The sequence below is a fragment of the Anarrhichthys ocellatus genome, unplaced genomic scaffold, assembly GCF_004355925.1.
Source record: "Anarrhichthys ocellatus isolate YVR2014 unplaced genomic scaffold, GSC_Weel_1.0 scaffold68, whole genome shotgun sequence".
Taxonomy (NCBI): domain Eukaryota; kingdom Metazoa; phylum Chordata; class Actinopteri; order Perciformes; family Anarhichadidae; genus Anarrhichthys; species Anarrhichthys ocellatus.
In genome coordinates, this window is record NW_022280098.1 from 1,075,303 (window position 1) to 1,083,593 (window position 8,291).

Genomic DNA, 8,291 nt, shown 5'->3' on the forward strand with positions numbered 1-8,291 from the left:
CCCCCCAGCAAGGTTTAAGCCAATGACGAGGCAGAAATATTGCCACTGAGCAACTTTCATAGGAATGAATAGACCCCCGCTGACACTGTATCCAGTTCTCTTGATGCATCCGTGATACTACTTCCAGGAAATAGCCATAGCCATTAGCATCAGAGTCCTGTCCAACTGCTGTTACTCAGCCTTCAGTAACTCAGTACAATCAGGGTTTTTTCAATAGATCTTTCTGAAAAAGTGGGAAAAAAATTTAGGCTGTATTCTAACATACAAAATGTCATCACTGACCATGATTAGTGGTGTAACGAACCATTGTCGACCCGTACGGATCCCATCTCACGGTTCGCAAGCATGTGTTTAATTCCACAGTTTAACATTACCCATCAGAGTTTAAATAAAGTTTTACTGACATCGTTATCCACCAATATTCAGTAAAACATGTGTTCAGGAGATCATTCATGCTCCTCTAGTCTCTGATCTCTGATCATGTTTCATTGTAAACAACCAATCAGTGTTTAAACCAACAGGAGGAGAGCTAGTAATGTTAGCAGCACCGCTAACGGCTAACCAACGGAGGAGAGCTAGTTACATTATGATGCCTTCAGGCTCTGCTCAGTGAAAATGAGTACTGGCTGAAGGTAAATTATAACGTAATGATGTTATCGTAACATGTAGTTTTGGTGATAAACTTGAATAAATCCAGTAGTTTGAAGGAGATGTTTTTACATTAACATAAATATATATTAGAGATGAATTATGAGCAGTTTACACTAATAATACATCATTAAAACTACTAATGACAAGATTTGTTTTAATCAATATAAATACAATCTTTTATTTCCTTATTATTTGAATAGTGTGTTTCTATGAGGAAAAAAACCCACTATAAACATATAATAATATAAAAAAGTAAATAGGTAACATTTTTGATGGTTTATACTGACTTCAGAGCGGTTGAAATGATTTTTAGGACGGTGGCAAAAAATAGTCTGGATCCTTGTCGACCAGCTGCTATAATCAAACAACACAAAAAAGGGATCTGTATCTGGTAATATGGATCATCAATGATCGGCGTGTATTGTTGAAGGAAATCATCATATAACTTAGGATCGAACTGAACACATTCGGTGTCATAAGAAAACGGTTTATATAACTTGTTATGTTGAACACGTTTGGTTACATAAAAACATTCTTAGCAAGTGATTAAGGCGCGCCAGACAAATTGTAATATATCACTCCAATTTGTATCCAAACATTTCCCGTACACGAATCGTGTGTTCTGCCAAAAGGTTATCTTGACCCAGACGAAGACATGAGAGCATGACATGATGAGGAGACCAGATGTGCTTTGTTTGTGGTTCAACCGACTGGTTTGATTGGTGGAAAGTGACTTAACGGGGATGAATTTTGACTATAAGAGTAAGCTGTGAAAAGTAATACATTGGATTCGTTGAACTTGTTGAATGTTGGCTTGTGCTTATTAAAACACTTCCCGCTGGGTTGCAACTTCAATTCGCCGTCTCTTCTCGTCATTTTGCCACAACAGTATTGATCTCTAAATGTTCTATTTGCTATTTTTTTTTTTCTTTTGTGCTGATCCTGATCTGTGACTCCGATTCGTGGTACAATCCGAAATGTGACTGTTATGATCCGTTGCACCACTGACCATGATGCTTTGGTTTTTTTGCACCCAACAGTTAAACATCAACTAGAACTAGTGTTAACAAGTAAAGAACGTCAACAAGTTGAAATGTTTGAAAATAGTCACTCTTTACTTGATGTATGAGGGTTGAAATTGAAGCACTTGAGGATTAAACCCGTCAGCGAAGCACTGGAGAGGTTCAAACATCAGCTGTGACAGCAGTGGAAATGTTAGCTGAACATTAATCAATGAGTCTCAGTTGAAATGAAAATGCTGAACAGCTCCATGTAAAGAGAATGGCATGACAGAAGTTGAGACATCAGTTGAAAAGTAAGAGATGGAAGCAGCTGACATGTCAGTAGACGTGTAACTAAGTAGTTCAAATGGAAAGAGATGAATGTAAATGTAAAGGATCACATCCCTGTGAGATGAATGGCGTGAACTGGAGGACATATTGTTGAGAAAGGCTGGGCTGGATATTTAGTCATTGACCGCGGTACAAATGCAACAGAAACAGGAAGTTCTGGTTTCACTTTGGTTCTCTTGGTTGATAGTTTGTGACGAAAACAACATTTTGACAAGGTGTTGAGGTGTTGCTGCATCTCCGTAGACTGTAAGCCTGATCCTGATGCTGCATTGTTTAGGGGAGGTGCCAAATGACAAATCAAATCCCATCTTTCCCCCAATCAGCTTTAAGTGGAGCAAGTAACAATGTATTCATCTACTAAGTTCACAAGAACATTTCGTCAGGGTTTCACTTCTCTGTCAGCCTTCTGTTACTTCACAATTTGATGGGGGAATCTTAAAATGATATACATTCTGACACAAGTGGTGATTGATGATTCAAATCAAATCATCACTGCATTTATACAATCAGTTTAAAATACATAAGCATTTGTGTGACTTCCTTTTCTCTTAGAGCTTCCCCTATCTACACCGTCCTATTTCTACTGCTGGCATCCGACCAGAAGCTGAGCAGCTACAGAACGATGGCCACACATTGTCTCTGACGGAAAGTCATGTGACCTGCAGTTGTCAAAGCAACCCTTTTCCTGGATGCACTGGTGCCATTGTTTGACCTTCACCGTTGGTGTATTGGTCCTTCTTCCTGTCCACTTCCACCACGGCCACAGCCGGATCCAACCAGAAGAAAACTGATCTTTAATTCTGCCAAGCAGCTTCTGTTTCTGCTTAGATTCTTAATAAAGCGCAATAGTTCTCTATGATGTATGCTGATTGGTTGCAGAGTGAACACAACTTTTTGAGTGCAATTTGAAAAGTAGAGCTGCACAATATCATCTAAAAAAAATGTCTGTGTTATATATTGGGATATGAAAAAAATGCAGGAACATTCACCCTAAATGTTGAAGGCTGCATTTTGAGTTAAACACAACAATCTAGTGCCCTTTAAGAGAAAAAGGAAGAAGCTCGATATGACGGTGATGAAACAGCAATAGAGTCAAAGCCACAGTTAACGAGACGGGCCCAGACTCGGGTTAGGTTGGGTCACTGACATCTCTGCAGGGAGGGAGGGCTCATTGAGTCCACGGAAAGGGGCGGGGTCCAGTGAAGCTGACATTCAGAGACACAAGCCACTGAGAACCGGGGAAGATTTCCAAGCAGCAAAAAAGCTGCAGCACGAAGACAGCGTACGTCGGTGAGAAAAGTTGAACCACTTTACTACTACAGCTTGGAGAACACTATGATGTGATCAGCTGTGAGACGGATAGAGCTTAGCTACAAAGGACCTGATGCTGTATGTATGTCCAGTTGCTTTTCATAGTAAATAAGTACAGTAAACACAAACAATGAAGGAGCCTGATGAGTAGAGAAACTGAGCCAATCTTTAAAATCTAAATCAAATCCCAGTCAAGGCATTAAATGGATGATTATTAGATACATAAAACAGTAAATGGACTGTACTTCTATAGCGCCTTTCTAGTGTTCCAACCACTCAAAGCGCTTTAACACTACATGTCATCAGAACTAACTAACCACATTCACACACTGTGTCTGGAACAAGGTCACATGAACAGGGACTGGAGGAGCTGGGGATCGAACCGCCGATCCTCTTAAGGGGCGGACGCAGCAGACGTACTATATTATTAGATACATAAAACCTGATATGGGAGGAGAGCCGAGATGGAAGCTAAGCTAACCCAGCTAGGACCTCAGGCTACTCCACTACCCAGCATGCTGCTGGATGTCTGATGCCCGGTGACAGAAAAATAAGAAGGATGAAAGCAGCGGGAGGTCGGTGACTGCTGAGTCCACATCTTCACAGAGACCTGGATCCATGGTGGTCCAGGATCAAGCTGAACTTGATTGGACATGAGGACAGAGAGCAGGACTCTGGTGGACCAGAGGAGGAGGACTCTGTGTTTACATCCTGATGCTTGGTGCTCAAACACAGTCACAGTTGATGAACAATGTTTTCTTCATGTTGAGTTGTTAATGTGAAGATGTCGGCCATATCATCTGACCAGAGAACTGTTTCTGTTACTGCAGTCTACATTGATGATGAAAATTTAAAACGCACTGCAGGAATGCACTATTGTTTGTGTTTAGTTTGTCTTGTGTTTGTTGGGTTACAAATGGGCTTCATCTGCATTTGGTTGTGCATCCCTGCGTTGCATAATGACAATAAATGATCCTTGAATATCTCCATGTGCCAGAGCTGTCAGAGCAATATAAAAACAGCCCTTGAACTTTATTACCATCCTGGAATTGGCTCCTCGCAGCCCGATGCTTTGAGTGAGTGCACAGTAGCAGAAAATAAATGAAGAGCAGCCAGATTCAAGTACTGATATGTCAGCAAGTAGCTACAAGCAATGTGAGCAGAGTCCCTTAAAGAAAAAGAAGAAAAAGAAACTGTGCATTTTGTAGACGTACCATGCTGGGGCTGCATGCTAGGAGGAAAATATGCAATATGGTTTAATGTAGTGTCTATTTGTGGTAAATAAACAGATATCAAAGTGTGCTCAGTTATTGACTAATATCACATTACCTGTGCGCGTGCCACGTCGTCTCTGCAGCATCCATGACCCTGCCAGACGGCTGACATGCTATTTTTAGGCACAAGTTCCGCTCTGGCATTCACTCTTTCATCTTGTCACACTTTCCTCCTTAAACCATGCAGAGCAGTCTAGTGAGGCAGCACCTGTCTAATAAACCTCACTCCTATGTGTGCAGATTCTGACCAATCAGACGACGCCCAGCAGCGAGGGCTCTGTCTGATTGGCCAGAGAGTTACCAGCATGGTGGGTGTAAGGCAAAATAGCGCCTACAGACACAATGTAATTCAGTACGCTTTTACTATATCCCATTCTTTCACCATGTGGTTCCACTTACTCACGCCACAGACTGATCTGAACATCTGATCTAAAGTCCTCCACGTCCCTAAAAATCAACCACACCCTGAAGGAACACTTTATGGTTTTCTTACAGTACCCACAAATCCTGTCCACTGTCCCTTCAGTTCACCATTGGTGTTCAGGGACACATTATGAGAGCCTGCAGACAGATGGTGATAAACACTAGTTGTATCTGTACTTCTCCGGTTGCATTTCTGACAGAGAAGGTGTGTTTGTTGTCATTAGGGCTTCTATGCATTATCTGGACCCACTTATCTTATTCAGGGTAGTGGGGGGGGCTGGAGCCGATCCCAGCCGACTTTTGGCAAGAGACTGGCACACCCTGGACAGACAACCACAGGGCTGACAGACATACATTCACACCTTCAGGCAATTTAGAGTCAACCATGAACCGAATGAAGCTAGCCTGCATGCGTTTAAACCAGGAGGCAACCTCCGGTTCTGCCGAGTGAAGCCGATGCGGAAGTGTCTTAAAGCTGCATTCTCTCTACTGTCCACCAGGGGGCGACTCCTCTGGTTGTATAGAAGTCTATGAGAAAATGACTCTACTTCTCTCTTGATCTATTACCTCAGTAAACATTGTCTGCCATCGCTACGTCATTCAAGATATGGTAACTTCTGATAGCGACGGCGAAATCGCCAACCTCAAGGCTTCAAAACGTCAGTCCACAAACCAATGCGTGAGGTCACCATGACGACGTCCACTTCTTAAACAGTCTGTGGTCTGGGCCATTCAACTTTCCTCTGGGCTTGAATTTCATAAACCAATTGATATTCAAAGCTCATACAATGTCTCAGATGAGCGTCTGTACATTATACCTCCATTAACCTGTTAACAGTACATCTGTGTCATGTACACAACTGCTATGTATCGGTAGGTACTGATGTGACATATCATTGGAAAGCTAAGATTCTTGTGATTCGATTTATGCAAACCATTTCAAGAAACAATCACAACAGCAGGTACAATCAACGCCTCTGTCAGACCACCAACCAACAAACAAGCAGTTACAAAATCGAGGCAACTCACCGATGAAGCTTCATAGTAATCCACCCATCGATAACATTCCAACAAAAACGTACTTGTTACATTGGCAAAGGTCCAGAAGATCCAATCCAGTAAAATATTTAGTCCAAAACACATTATTACATCCATAAATACCCACGGACTGCTGTTGCATCATTTCAAATTAGCCGACAGATATGCCTATGTATTTTCGAACGTAACTTCAGTTCGCCTGTAAACAGAGACACTCTCTGTGTCTCAAAATGGCGGCTGCACTCTGACTTTTCGATTGACACCTCATTTGACTCATTAGGAGCTTCCATGTCTTGTCCACAGCCTACAATAGCCAACGAGAGTCCGCGTTGAAGGACAGTGCCTGCCCCTCTTATTTCGTGTAAAGCTCGAGCCAATTGCAACCGATCGTTCTGATGACTGACGCTTCGTATAGCCAATGAAATTTCAAAAATAACGATATACAGCTTCAGGGGTTAGATTTAGAGCCAGAACCCGGATGTTACCTGTGTAATCGCGAGTCAGGTCCCTGCTCTGTGCGTTAAGTGCGGTTTCTGAGAGTTTTGGAGATTTTAGGAAAGTGAATAATGGTGAAATAACTTATAGATTACTGTATTTAGACATAAATAAGCTTTAGATTGAATTATGAATACACATTTTTACACAGCCTAGGTATGCGACTATGGTTACCAAGCGTCTCCAAATGTCCTTTTTTGGAAAGTGCCTAGACATACCCTTAGAAAAACATGTGTAAAATATTCATTTTCTGTGGTATTGTTATCAGATTTGAACCTGGACTAGGTAAGGCTTCATGCTGTGGTCCCATTGTGTTTCCAGCTAATAAGTCCAGCTATAGTCATCTGCAGGCATCTGTTTGCAAAGAAATATTCAGGCGGAAATAAAAACCTTCTCCTTCAGTGTGTGCAAACTTCTATTACTCAATGCCAGTAGCACTTACAGTGATTCTGACAACACTTCAGAGTGTTACCTTTCAAGAGAGACCAAAACCGTGCATGTACTCCAAATGGTTCAAGAACAGCTTTCAGTTTACTTTGGGTATGCCCTGGATAGGCGTTTTAGGCTAATTGTACTGGAGTGGTAACAGGTTAACGATGTCTGAGGGTGTTTGTCTCTGATTTGTTGAGAGGTTATTATTTGGAGTCCTCTCAGTCTTTGACGTGTGAGTGCGCGCGTTAGCCCACGTGTTCTTAAACTCCTATCCTGCTGAAGTGACCTGTAGTGTCAGGTGGATGCTCTCTCACTGACACAATGACAGCAGCAGCAAACACGCGGGCGCGCGGGCACGCACGCACACACGCAGACGTCTGCGATGCTGTGCTGCAGGGCTAATGTTTGATCATATGTGTTGCTCTCCTTACCTTCCGTCCTGCATCGTATTGGCTCGCGCTCCACCGGGCCCGGTTGTCCCCCACTGACTCCACGTTACCGGGCAGCGAGCCGGAGTCCGAATCCTCCCCCTCCTCCAGCTCCTCTTCCCCCTCTTCTCTCTCCTCCGCCTCCGTCTCCCTCTCCTCCGTTTTCAGCCGCTTTGCCGCCCTTCCGTACTCCCCCTCCTCGCGCTGGCCAGTTCCTTCTGCCGTCGACATGCTCGCGGCTGCGGTGGACCTGTTGGAGAGAGCGTGTCAGGAGCTGGTCAAACGGACACCTCCATGTCAGCAGTTATCCCGTAGCGTGTCCTCGTTCAGCAGCCTCCGCGTCTCTGTCTCCTTGTTTGTGTGCACCCTCCACTCTCGGTCCGCGTCTGTCTCTCTATCACTCTCCAGCGCCAGTGATTTTTCTATGTGTGGAGGTGTGAGTGGACCGGATACATCCCGCCCCGTGCTGTTCTCTTATTGGCCAGTCGGGCCCTGCGCCTCGAAGACACGGCGTGTGATTGGCCGGTGCCGATGCATCAACTGCTTTCCGTGCTCTGCAGAGGAGTGCGCAAAGATGGAGCAGAGAGAGGAATGGTGGGCTCGATAAAAACAGAGGGGACGGACTCAAAATTGCAGAGCGTAGGAAAGAGAGCGAGAGAGCGAGACAGGGAGAGAGAGAGAGAGAGAGAGAGAGAGACACAGAACGAGTGGATATTTGCTGCATCATTTAACCAGCTGGAGGGGCCTCGCTGTAGACACTCACCTTGCTGACGGCTCTTTGGACATTGTTCTGTAGGCTGCAATATCCCCAACAAAGGTCAATCTAAGTTAGTGAGCGTCAACATGGGGTACGATGCTGTGGGGGGGGGGGGGGGGGGGGGGGGGGG

General features: G+C 44.0%; 1 long non-coding RNA gene across 1 annotated transcript in view; it reads left to right on the top strand.

Moving 5' to 3' along the window:
• LOC116397557 (uncharacterized) overlaps positions 1-8,291 on the top strand; it is a 256,577-nt gene that overhangs the window by 157,743 nt on the left and 90,543 nt on the right. The window lies entirely within an intron of this gene.